Here is a 14450-nt window from a genome sequence, read left to right as displayed (position 1 = left end):
GTTGCAGACTACTGAGCTGCCTATCTCTTGATGAATATTTAATAAATACTTGTCAAAGGATAATCTAAAATCAATTCATTTTTTTTACCACCAGGAAATTCAAAGTCTATTTCTATTATATGATTTTATGGTTCTATTTGCATTCTTGTGCAGTGTAGGTTGTATTGTACACCACAGGTATTTAGGTAATATGCATCTTCCCACAAAACTGTAAACTCTATCAGAGAGTAGGCAGTGTCCATATCAAAATTTGCTCTATTGTAGTACTTAAAAAATACATGGTAGATAGTAGACAAAGACATTTTTTTAATTAAATAGTAAATATCTTTAATGAAGGATGTCAAGTTAAAAGGTCTAGGAAACAAGCCTCTGCTTTAACCTGGGAAAGTACAGATTGACATTTAATATTTAAAATGCCCCTATTTTATATTGCAAAATATTTTACTACAACTGTGAAAGTTATTGCATAAACTTGAAAAACAAGCATATGTTCTCTCCATTTTGGCACTTCTGAAAAGCTTAGAGCAGTTCTTTCTTTTCTGGAGTCACAGCAATGATGAATACTGTTTTTTCCAGGTACAAGATAACTGTGAACACATTGTTGTATATTAGTATCCCTCCCTTTGTTCATCTTATAAATCCAAACAATTATTATTTAAATCAAAAGTGGTCCCAAAGTAAACAATGTAAAATAAATTCAGTGTCTCTGAAGGAGAACATTTTCAACCTTCTCAATGCATCTCAGTTTCTGGTAATTAAGATTCTCTCCACCTCTAAGATTTACATTGAGAGACTGGGTGGGAGAAGATAAATATTACTAACTTCATATTCTCTTTCCTCTCTCTTCTCTCCCCTCTGCTCTCTCCTTCCCTCTAACTTTCCTTCTACCATCCTCACAGCACTACCAAGCCGCTTCTGTTCATCATATTTTTACGCTCCGTCAAAATCTTCTCCTTAACTATTGCCCATATCTTTCTTTAATACTCAAATATTGATTGTTCAAGTATATTCTGTCCCTGAATGCAGAAGTTATAGGATATTCAGGATAAAGAAATCACATAGAAAAATAAGGAAAACATGAAACAAATATAAAGGGAAATAGCATCATTTCTTCCTATGTTTAATAACTGGATAGATTTTTTCTCTTTGATTTCTTTTCTACCCTCATCTCTGTTTTCCCCATTTGCTCTGCTCATACTTTTAAAGAATAGGTGGTTAAATTTTGATGAAGTGTATTATAGTAACCTGTACACTCATATGTTAATATGCATGTGGTTATTATATCAGCTATAACTCAAGTGTTCCCTGTTATTCCAGGGATAGATGAAACCCAGTTCCACACTGTGGCATTTTATAGAGCGTGCATTCTCTACACAAGTAATAATATCAAAGACTCAGATATATACCGGAGCAGCAATTCTGGTTTTTACAACAGAATCTATTTCAGATTTTTAAATAACTTGTCTCCTCTACAAGAAGAGAAGATTTTCTCATCTGTGAGTAATACTGAATGGTTTTTGTAGATGTCCCTTGTGAAAAGCTAGGGGCTTACTTTGATGTAACTCACATTTCAAGAAGTCGATGAAATCAGAGAGCAGAGCATATCATCTCATGATAGATTGGGAGCTGCAGATGGCCTACTGAGTAGAGAAATTGGCTGTGTCATTTCTTGTGCACCATTGGAGTCCTAAGTCACTGTTCAGAGACCTCCTATTTTTCATCAGTTTAACATGATTCCTGCACTTATTTAACATTGCCCAGTGAAGACCAACATTTTACTTTTGTCAGACTTGACCCACTAATTTGGTAATTCCAAGATATATCAATGGCATCAAGACTTGTACTCAGATATAACCTGCAAGAACAGCTTGTGTCCAAATGTAGGGTGCTGCTGGGGGCCTGTGTGCTGTGTTTGTTGCATCTACAAAACAGGTGTAGGCAATAGAATTGCCTTATATGGCTGGCTGTCAACTTATTCCTGTGACTTGGCTAAATCATTTAATCTTGTTGAGCTCATTTTCTTCTCTATAAAATGAGGGGTTGGACTAAATGATTGCCAAGTTTTTGTCCAGCTGCTCACTTCTTTAAAGGATGCATAGTGCCCAGAACCATGAGACAGGTCATATGGGATGTGACCTCATTATTCCCTGCCAGTAAAGGCATTTCTGGTGAATGAAATGAGATTAGGAAGCATATTCTTCCCTGATTGGCAATGCTTCTGCACTTGACAATAATAACTGTCATGTAGCATTTTGCAGAAATGCAGCAAAGGCAAACCTCCTCAGACCCAGCCTATAGTGGGGTGTAGGGAAGCAATTCTTCACCCTGGAATTCTCCAAGGTTAGCAATCAACCCCATCCGACCCTTCCCTTCTGATTAAGATTTCCCACCTATATGGTTCCATACTACATCTTTCTTGATTTTAGCATCAGTCAAAAATTACAAACAGCAATGTAATTTTTCCGTTATTTTATTTCTTCCAGATCTAACTGTGAGTTCTTTGTAAGCAGGACACATGTTTTTGAAATTGTCAATGTGAGTAAATTATTTCCTCCTACCTTCCAATGACCTCCCTTATCCCTTCTGCACCTGTTTGTAATGACAAACTTTCTCTCATTGGTCATCACCTGCGACTTAAGAAAGCCAGCCCATCCCTGACACCTACGGCATATGGGTTCGGAGACCCAAAGTTCCTAAGTGTGTGCCCTCTGCGTCTTGTAGTTCCCATTCCCAAGGGAAAGAATTTGATTAGCAGGACTTAACTTTTCAAATCAGGCTGTCCGAACATCTGCATTTGACACAAGTGCCCAACCAGCTATCTTGAAGATTGGGAGGGGGGTGATATCACCCCCGTTCACTGGAAATACAATGTGAATATACTTCATATTGAATATGCAACTGAGGTTGAATCACATGCTACCAACTTTTTGGTCCTTGATGCAATGCGTGTTCAAAAAAAGAAAATGTTCAGTAATAGAATATGGAAGACATATGTTAGCAACCCTCACAGAATGCAGAGGCTACCTTTAAATTTAGGTTTCTATTTCCCACTTATTAGAACTAGGGGCAGAGATTCCACCAGAAGATTGTGAGGGACCAGAGACATCCTGAAATATTTATGGTTCAGTATGAACATGCTATTGTTTTTGCTTTTTGTTTGCCTGCCTGTTTATTTCTTTAAAGGCATCTGAAAATGAGATGGACTTCAAAGTACCAAATGCAAAGTTTCCACCCAACATCAAAAAGACTGAAGCAGCCTGCATTACAGAGCTGGTGAGACAGAAAGCCCAAGACTGCCCAGTCTAACGTAACAGCATCAATAACAGCCTGGGGAAGCCAAAATATTTAAGAGAAGACTGGAGAATAGAAACATAACTCACAATCACAGAATGTGAGAACTAAAAGAGACCAGGGTTTCTTTGGAAATGTCTCACAGTTTAGGAAAAATCAGGAGGCACATCAGGTGGGAATTTCACCACTGCTTTCCCAGAACAAGTAGGAATTTATACATGTTGGACTTCTGATTTATTTGATACCCAATTTACACTACAAATTTCATTAATTTTTGTTATCCTCAGTCAATTAATGAGACAAGAAATATTTCAGTTTCCTGACTATTATGACAGATACTATGTAATGGGCTGGCTTAAATGAGGAATTTATTGGATCATGGTTTTAGAGGCCGGATACACTTATCAAGGTGTCTGCATGAAGGCCTGCTTTCCTGGGTGTCAGTTGTGTCCTGGCTAGCCCTAGCAATCTCTGGGTTCCTCAGCTTCCTTATCACATGGCGATGTCCTCTCCTTTCACTTCTGGGTTCCCTCTAACATCTGGCTTCTGCTCCTCCCCATGCCTTTCTCTTCAGAGGGTCTCCAGTGACAGAATCAAAACCCATCCTGATTCAGTTGGTCACCCCTTAACTAAAAATAGCATCTCCAAAAGGTCCTGTTTACACTGAGTTCACACTTACAAGAATGAGATTAATATTAAGTATATGTGTTTCTGGGGTGTGTAATTCACCCTGCCACGGTGAAGTAAAGGGAATTAGGCAGTATTGAAGTTCCAATGTCAGCATGTGTGGGAATGAGAACAAAAACCCATGTTCTTTCCACAAGAGTACTTTGTCCTCTTTATTTTCTGGTGAGCCAAAGGCCAAAGACACATTTTGAATTATTTGCTTGGAGTGGAAGACATGGTATTCATGCTGTTGGAAGTTAAGAAAGCAGCTACTTAACTTTTATTTCAAACAGTTTGTTCAACTGGGAGAATTCTAAAGTCAAATCCATCTAAAATATTGTGCACTAACCAGTTGGTTTTGAGATATTAATTCTTAAGCAATTTGATTCAGAACATATTCTCCTCCTGATAGAGTGTGTCTTGCTGACCAAAAATGGTTACCTACTCAAATTCCTGACATCCAGGAGCTCAAACACATGCTCCAGCTCCCTGTGGGTCCAGATGCTCATTGTGCCAGTTTCACAAAACTGGATATTTTATTCTCAGCAACTCAGGCCATTAAGTGAAATTCTGGAAGTCTTTTATTTTCCTCATACAAGCTCTACATTTGCTATTGTTCGTTCTCTCACCAGCGTGCACACCATGAGAGTCCCAGAAGGAGAAGAGAAGGGGAAATGGGCAGAAAGAATATTAGAGTAAATAATCATTTGATTTCCTAATTCTTATGAAAGACATAAACATACATGTCTGAGAAGCTCAATGTACTCCAAACCAGGATAAACCCTAATAGACCTACTGTGAAACACATGCTAATCAGAATGTTCAGATGCCAAAGATAATGAAAGCATTCTCAAACGCCAGAGGAAAGCAATTTGTTACAGTGAAGGGATCCTCGATAGGACCAAATTCTGATTTCTCATCAGAAATCATAAAGGTGAGAAGCTAGTAGTATGGTATATTTAAGTCACTGAAAGAGAAAAACTGCCAGCCAAAAATTATTTATCCAGCAAAAGCATCCTTCAAAAATGTAATTTTTGAGTTTGAAATATTCCTAGATAAATAGAAAATTTAAATATTCACAGATAAACAGAAACTGAGAGAGTTCATCACCAAAAGACCTGTCCTACAAGAACTGCTAAAGGGAGCTCTTTGGGTTGAAAGGAAAGAGTTAAAAAGTGCCTTGGAGCAGTATGAAGAAGTGAAAAGCTTCAATAAAGCCAACTAAACAGATAAATCCAAAACCCAATAGTGCTGTATCTTCCAAATCTAACCCTACTCTTTAATTCCTTAAGAGTTAGAATGCAGTCAAATAAAAAAGATTCATATTTCTTGACAACCAATATACAAAACATAAAGAGATGATGTGGAACAAAAACATGATATTTACACACCAATGTTCATAGCATAGTAGTCACAATTGCCAAAACGATAGAAGCAGCATGAGTCTTCATCAACTGATGAATGGACAAGCAAATGTGTTAATTATATGCAGTGGAATATTATGCAGCCATAAAAAGGAGGAAACTTCTCAAGTGTGCAATTACATGGATGAATTTCGAAGACATGTTTTTGAGTGAAATGTACCAGACACAAAGGGACAAATATTGTATGATATCACTGATATGAACCTTAGAATAAGTACATTCTTAGATTCAGAAATGAGACACAGTTTCCCTGGGAAGGGCTAGGGAATGGGGAGTTAAAAGTTAATTGGTACAGAATTTCTGTTGAGGGTGATGGAATAGTTGTGGTGATGGATGATGGTGATAACTGCACAACATTGTGATTGTAATTAATATCACTATAATATATATCTGAATTTTGTTAGGGAAATTTAGGTTTACAGATGTCAGTAAAATAAAAATTCTAAAAAAAATATTCAAATGATAGTTTGGATGATATTGGTCAAGTTACATTTAGTAAGCTATATAAATGTGTATCTAGTCTGAATGTGTAAAGTGTTTTCAAATTTCTTTCCTAAATTATGGAGGCTTTACTTCCTGTTTCTTTATATACTACATAATAAGACCCATTAAGTTTATTCTCTTCTATAGGTTCTTCAAAAATATGTTGGCAGTTCATAATTGTCATTTAAGCCATTAACCCCATTCTTGTCATTTAAGCCATTAACCCCATTCTTTTGAACAACTTATGACCCACAAGAGTTATCAGCTGTTGGACTTGGTTTTGAAAAGATGTTAGTCACCTCAAATTAATCTTTAAATGCAACCCAATTCAATTAAAAAATGTCAAAAGGAATTTTTCATGAACTTGAAAAGTGAACTCAAAAGTTTACATGGAAAAAGAAAAACAATGAGACAATGTTGTCTCTATCAGTTGTGAATAAAACAATATAGTTATTTGTGCACAAATAGACAAGTATAGAACTAGAGAAGTATATCATTGGACCAAATAGACATTCAGTCCGTAAGTACATGCAGCATATATGGGAATATAGAATATGAAAATGATGGCGTTTCACATTATTGGAGTATGAGATAAAGATCTACTTTAATTTTTGTTCAATGCCAAAAGAAAATTCCCATTAGATGTACATGTAAAAGCCTAGAAAGTAAAGGACAAAGAAAAACAACTAGGAAAATATTAGAAGAAAAAAGGAGATAACCATAATATGAAATTTATAAGGAAAATACAGATACAATTTTTTCAGTCTAGTCAACTTAGCACATGTAATAGCATCAAGATTTTAAAATCTTTTTAACAAAATATACAATAGATAAAATTATAATACAAGGAAAAAGCTAGGGTAAAATATTTACACATATAAAAGTAAAACAAAATTAAATTGAAAACATGTAAAATCTGTAGTCATTAATTATACATAAATTAATAAACATTAAGTCAATAAAAAAAGCTACATATATGAAAAGGCAAATAATAAAAGAAAATGTTAAACTAGCAAAAAGCACACTCAACCCAAGTAATTAGCAAGGAAATACAGGAATTTAAAAAATTCATTGACTTGCAAATAAACCGATATTTGTAAAAAAAGGAGAATAAATGAAATTCTATGAAAATGAATCTGCATTATAAAACGCTATGCAGCAATTTCAGAAAGTGAAGAAACTCTACATACCCAGACATGGAAAGTTCTCAAGGGCAAATAATTTTAATCTATAATAGCTCAGCTACAACATATTCTGGATGAAAATTTTTCCCACTACATACTATAGAAGTATGAACAAAATAATATGGAAGCACAAAAGATGGACTTTATCATGAGAGGACTGCAGAAGATATGACTCCATAGCCAATTCCAAAAATATAAGTGCATTTTTGACAAAGACGTGATAATCAGGATGTCTAGGAAGAGGCCATTGTCTGAGCCAAAGTCCTTATAATTGTTTCTTCAGGCTCCACTGTCAGCCTTGCCAGCTCATCTGTAGGTATTGCATCCCACTGATGCAGCAGCAGACTCACCCCAAAGAAAAGATAGAGGGAGACCCAGTCAGACTCCCCCGAATCAACCCACACAGGGTCTGCTAATATTCCAAAGAAAGAGAGGAACTAAGCACCAGGGTGATCAATCCTTAAGCATTTATTAAGGGAACTTGCTTATAGAGAATTGTAGTGAACTTACAAGGGACAGTGTTCTAGTTTGCTAGCTGTTGGAATTCAATATACCAGAATCAGAATGGCTTATAAAAAGGAGAATTTAATAAGTTGCTAGTTTACAGTTCTAAGGCTGAGAAAATGTCCCAATTAAAACAAGTCCATAGAAATGTCCAATCTAAGGCATTCAGGGAGAGATATCTTGGCTCAAGAAGGTCGAGGAAGTTCAGGGTTTCTCTCTCCTCTGGAAAGGCACATGGTGAACACAGTCAAGATTTCTCTCTCATCTGGAAGGGCACATGGCAAACACAGCATCATCTGCTAGCTTCTTCTCCTGGCTTCCTATTTCATGAAGCTTCCCAGGAGGCATTTTCCTTCTTCATCTCCAAAGGTCGCTGGCTGGTGAACTCTGCTTCTCATGGCTATGTCATATTGCTCTGCTGTCTCTGAATTTCTCATTCTCCAAAATGTTTCCTCTTTAATAGGGCTCCAATAAACCAATCAAGACCCACCCAAATGGGTGAAGACATGTCGTCACTTAATCCAATTTAACAAGCACTCGAGTAAATCACATCATCCAAGAGAGATGACCTGATTACAGTTTCAAATGTACAGTATTGAATAGGGATTATTCTACCTTTATGGAATGGGATTTTGATTAAAACATGGCTTTTCTAAGGGGCATACTTCCTTTCAAACCAGCACAGACAGTGAGACTGCAAGCAGCACCTAGGGTAACCACACTTGGATTATATAGGGTTAGGGGGTCAAAGACAGAATGCCAGAGGCTGGCATGCAGATTTTGGGAAAACATCTATGTGTGTGCTCTTTTCTGGTAACAAGATGTACTTGGAGCTGGCCAACATTCAGGGATATAACAACTAAAGTTCAGTGTGCTTCTAAAGAATCATGGGGGAGGGATGCCAGGAGTGGTGGAGACGGGTAGGAGCAAGGTCAGTTCTGGAACAGGTGAGACATGCTCTATGTATCATGCACTAACCTATCCTCAACCACCACCCATCTCCCAAATCAAGCTCTGTATAAATCTCCTCTTAATGCCCTACCTGTTTTCCCCACTCAGTCTGTTCTGCCCTGTTTGCCTGGCTAATTCTTTCTTCGAGACTTGTTAGAACTCTTTCTCTTTCATTAGGCCATCCCTGACCCCTATCTTATCTCATCTCAGTTTTGTTAGTCCCTTATGCTTCTTGTGCCATAGAATTAAGTCTGGTGTTTGAGATCCAAAATCAAAATGAATTATGAAAATGACATGTCTATAGTCAGTAATATATTGATAATTAAAACTAAACTCACCATGCAGAGTACTTGTGCATGTGTGCATTTCAACACATACATATTGGAACATAAAACACCAATAAACTATCCTGAACAATTCTGGAAAACATCAATCACATGCAAATGGTGTTAAATCAAAATTAGTATAAGAAGAACATTATTTACACCTTGTATTAGTTAGGGTTCTCTAGAGAAACAGAATCAACAAGGTACACTCACAAATATAAAATTTATAAAAGTTTCTCACGTGACCATGGGAACTCAGAGTCCAAAATCTGAAGGGCAGGCTATGAAGCCGACAATTCCAATGGAGGGTCTGGACAAACTCCACAGGAGAGGCTCGCCAGCAGAAGCAGGAAGAGAGCCTGTCTCTTCTGAATCCTTAAAATGTTCCCAGTGATTAGCTAGAGCAGCACTCATTGTAGAAGACACTCCCCTTGACTGATTACAAATGGAATCAGCTGTGGATGCAGCTGACATGATCATGATTTAATTCTATAAAATGTCCTCATTGCAACAGACAGGGCAGCACTTCCCCAATCAGACAAACAGGTACCAGCACTTGGCCAAGTTGACACATGAACCTGGCCATAACAGTCCATCCCTTATCAACTGGGCAGCTGACATATCACCTTAAACAATACCAAATTTCTAAATAAAAAACATTAAAACATACATTTTTTCTTTCACCTGACAATACTCAACCTTCCTGCATATAACCAGAAATACATTAAGTCTCTCCAGAATAGGTGCAAGTCCTTGGGTAATATTCATTCTTAAACTTGACACCTTCAAGTTAAATAGTACAACATGAACAAAACAGCATTACACTCCTCATTTCTATAACTGATCATGGAGCCCTAGTTCATATTTATCACCACCTTCTTTCACTACCCATTCCATGTTCCCTTTACCCTCAGCAAACACTTCAGCTGGTGGTGGTTCTTTCCCTGGTGCGGTGACCTAAACTTCCTTCTTGAAGTTTCAGAACCACTGGTAATACTGCCTGGATTGAGTTGTTGCAGTTTTCCATTGATTTTAATCACAGGGCATGGTAATACTAAAAGACGCCCTATGGGATCTCCTACACTCCAGGAAAACTTTTCTTTACCTCCATTGTGTATTTGCAGTACTATTTCTCCCTGATAGTCAGGGTCAATCACCCCAGCCAGTAATGTAATCCTCTTCTTGGCTTGTTGATCCAGGGACATGAGTAGCCCAAAGTTACCAGGTGGCAGTCTTAGATTCCAGTTCAATGGAATCTTTGTTGTTTCTCCTGGTGGAAGAACTCCCCTTTTTGGAACTAAAACCTGTAGATAAGCAAAGCTCAGGGTCACAGGGACAGGAAGCAAAAATTTTCCAAGTGGATCACTAGGGGTAATAGTGACGGGTCCCACTCCCATTTCCACTCCTTGGTTCTTGGACCCATGTATCCTGGCTATGGGAGAAACAGCACCATACAGTGGACACTGATTTGGAGCATACACAGCTTCCTGGAGAACATTACTCCAGCCCTGCAAGGTATTACCACATAGTTAGAACCATAATTGAATTTTCAAAAAGCCATGCCACCGTTCTATCAATCCAGCTGCTTCTGGATGATGGGGAACATGCTAAGACCAGAGAATTCCATAAGCATGTGCCCAATCAGCACTTCATTTGCTATGAAGTGCGTTCCTTGATCAGAAACAATGCTGTGTGGGATAACATGATGATGAGAAAGGCATTCTCATAAGTTCACAGATGGTAGTTTTGGCAGAAGCATTATGTGCAGGGAAAGCAAATCTATATCCAGAGTATGTGTCTATCCTAGTTAGAACAAATCGCTGCCCATTCCATGAAGGAGCGGCCCAATGTAATCAACCTGCCACCATGTAGCCGGCTGGTCACCTTGGGGAATGGTGCCATACCAGGGGCTGAGTGTGGGTCTTTGCTGCTGGCAGATTGGGCACTCAGCAGTGGCTGTAGCCAGAACAGCCTTGGTGAGTGGAAGTCCATGTTGCTGACCCCATGCATAACCTCCATTCCTACCACCATGACCACTTTGTTCATGAGCTCATTGGGCAATGGCAGGAGTGGCTGGGGAAAGAGACTGACTTGTATCCACAGAATGGGTCATCTTATCCACTTGATTATTAAAACCTTCCTCTGCTGAAGTCACCATCTGGTGTGCATTCACATAGGACCCACATATCTTCATGTTTTTAGTCCACTCAGAAAGGACTATCACATACCTCTTTCTCAGACCTCTTAGTCACCAATTTTACAATTATGGTCTTTCCAAGTCCCTGACCATCCATCCTCACTGTTAGCAATAGCCTATTAGTCAGTATATAAATGCACCTCTGGCCAGTTCTCCTTCAAAGCAAAATGAACAAGTAGGTGCACTGCTTGCAGTTTGCCCACTGGGAGGATTTCCCCTCACCACTGCCCTTCAAGGACACCCCAGAAAGAGGCTGTAGTGCTGTAGCTGTCCGCTTTCAGGTGGTGCCTGCATATTGTGCTGAACCATCTGTAAACCAGGCCCGAATTTTCTCTTCCTCATCAATTCACTGTAAGGAACTCCCCAAGAAGCCATAGCTCTGGTCTGGGAAAGAGAAGGTAAAGTGGTAGGAGTGGAGACCATGGGCATTTAGTCCACTTCTTCATGTAACTTACTTGTGCCTTCAGGACCTGCTCTGGCCCTATCTCTTATATACCACTTCTGTTTTACAATAGAGTGCTGCTGCATGTGCCCAACTTTATGACTTGGTGTGTCAGACAATACCCAGTTCATGATAGGCAACTCAGATCTCATGGCAACTTGTTGGCCCATGGTTAAGTGTTCAGTCTTACGAAGGCCCAGTAGCAGGCCAAAAGCTGTTTCTCAAAAGAAGACTTGTTATCTGCAGCAGATGGTAAGTCTTGCTACAAAATCTTAAGGGTCTGCCTTGTGATTCTCCTATAGGGGCCTGCCAAAGGCTCCAAACAGCATCTCTATTTGCCACTGATATTTCCAGCACCTTTGGATCTGCTGGATCACACAGCCCAAGTGGGAGAGCAGCTTGTACAGCAGCCTCTCACAGAACCTCCTCTTGCTCAGGTCCCCAATGAAAATTAGCAACTTTTCTGGTCACTCAATAAATGGGATGAAGTAGAACACCCAAATGAGGAATATGTTGTTGCCAAAATCCAAAGAGACCAACTAGGCATTATGCCTCTGTTTTAGTGATAGGAGGGGCCAGATGCAGCAACTTATCTTTCACCTCAGAAGGGATATCTTGACATGCCCCACACCACTGGACACCTAGGAATTTCACCGAAGTGGAAGGCCCCTATATTTTTGTTGGGTTTATCTCCCATCCTCTGACACACAAATGCCTTACCAGTAAGTCTAGAGTAGTTGCTACTTCTTGCTCACTAGGTTTAATCAACATGATATCATCAATATAATAGACCAGGGTGATATCTTGTGGGATGGAGAAACAATCAAGATCTCTGTGGACAAGATTATGACATAGGGCTGGAGAGTTGATATACTCCTGAGATAGAACAGTGTAAGTATGTTGTTGACCTTGCCAGCTGAAAGAAAACTGCTTCTGATGATCCTTACTAACAGCTATTGACAAACAAAGCATTTGCCAGATCAATAGCTACATACCACATACCAGGGGATGTATTGATTTGCTCAAGCAATGATACCACATCTGGAACAGCAGCTGCAATTGGAGCTACCACCTGGTTGAACTTATGTTAATCCATGGTCATCCTCCAAGACCCATCTGTTTTCTGCATGGACCAAATAGGAGAGTTGAATGGGGATGTGGTGGGAATCACCACCCCTTCATCCTTCAACTACAGAATAGGTCTGGGGGCCCACTGGACCCACTGTGAGATGTACCTGACCTAAAACTCCATCAATCACCTGACCTCCATAAGCCCCCACCCTGACTGGTGGATCCGAGTGATGTTTTGGGTCCTCTGGAATTAATGTCACTTCAGAACCAGTGTCTAATAATCCCCCGAAAGATCAGACCATTTCCTTTTCCCCAATGCACAGTTACCCTGGGCATTGAGTCAGTCTCTTTGGGGAAGGCTTGGAGGAAGATTAACAGTATAGATTTGTGGCAGTGTAACAGGGTTCTCCCCCAAACTGACCTGGCCTCCCCTTCATTCAAGGGCTCAGGGTCTGTAAACTCTCTCAAGGCTGGAAATTGATTAAGGCCCTGTGACTCTGTGTTTTTGTAATTCAGGTTAGACTTCTGTTCACTTGACCTAGAACTCATTTTTTTAAACAATTTGAACAAGAATTTAGTAGTCTATCCTCCTATTGTATTTCTAGGTGCCCCATGATCTAGCCCACACCACAAGTCTCTGTGAGTCAGATTACTTGGCTCCTGCTTTGAGTTTGCTGTCTATTATAATAGCCATGTCTACCCTTCCTTTGGTGATTATGTGCTGCCGCCTGGCTTCTGCCAACTCGGGATCCCATCATCCCCATGTGTTTAAGGATTCCAGCGCAGTGACATCAGTTCCTACAGTAATACCTGACCTGCAGAGAAGTGCAACTACAGAGCTCTTCAAGGATGATGGTGCTAGTCTCACAAATTTATTTCTCACTGTTCTGGTAAAAGGTGCATCTTCTGAACATTCTTGGGGTGTAAGAGCAACCTTTGTATGATAAATCTACACTAACATTCCAATCTCTCTATGCCACTGGATCTTCTTCTCTACATTATACCAGGGCAGTTCTGGCTTTTCAACCTCAGGTAATCTCAGCCACCTTTTGATCCATGTTTCAACCAACTATCCACACAGACTATTAATACCTTTTCTAACCCCTTGAGCTATAACATTGAATGCAGAATCTCTGCTTAGTGGGCCCATATCAATAAATTCAGCCTGATCCAGCCTTATATTTCTCCCACCATTATCCCACACCCTTAAAATCCATTACCACACATATTCCCCTCATTTCTCCCTATATAAATTGTAAAACTCACACAGTTCTTTTGGAGTATAATGTACCTCCTCATGTGACACTTTTAGGAGTATGTTGGCACTTTAGTCTAGTTATAGGTCTGGAAGAAATGAGGGTGGTGGGGGTGGGTCATGAAAAGAATTAGAAGTATCTTCCAAGCCATTTGCTTCAGGGCATTCATTTGCAGTTTCATCTGGTGAAACAGGATTAATCATTCTAGGGCTAATCCCTTCAGGTGGAGGCTAGGTGGCCAACAACTCAAAGCAGGTTGGAAGTGGGATGGCTATGTCCTCAGGGCAGACTATCACAGGGTTATCTTGACAATAGTCAGCATAACCTAGGGTTTCAACCTCGCCACTGACCTCATTCTCAATCTATATCTCGCCATCCCATTTTTCAGGGTCCCACTTCTTTCCAGTTAATGCCCTCACTTTAATGGCAGACACCATGCAATTGAAATTTCAGTTTACATTGCAACATTGCTACCTAACAATAAGATTGATTCTGATTTTCAGAGATCTCAAGTCTATGGCTACAGTAAATAAGATTTTCCTTCAGGATACTCATAGAAACTTCTACATCTGTCAAACCACTCTAAAGCTTCTCGTTTGAAGCCTTAAGCCCATCCCGTTCACTCCTTAACGTAGCCAATGTATCTAACAACAAC

This window comes from Tamandua tetradactyla, chromosome 7 (genome assembly GCF_023851605.1).
Source record: "Tamandua tetradactyla isolate mTamTet1 chromosome 7, mTamTet1.pri, whole genome shotgun sequence".
Lineage (NCBI taxonomy): Eukaryota > Metazoa > Chordata > Mammalia > Pilosa > Myrmecophagidae > Tamandua > Tamandua tetradactyla.
This window is presented reverse-complemented; position numbering follows the sequence as displayed.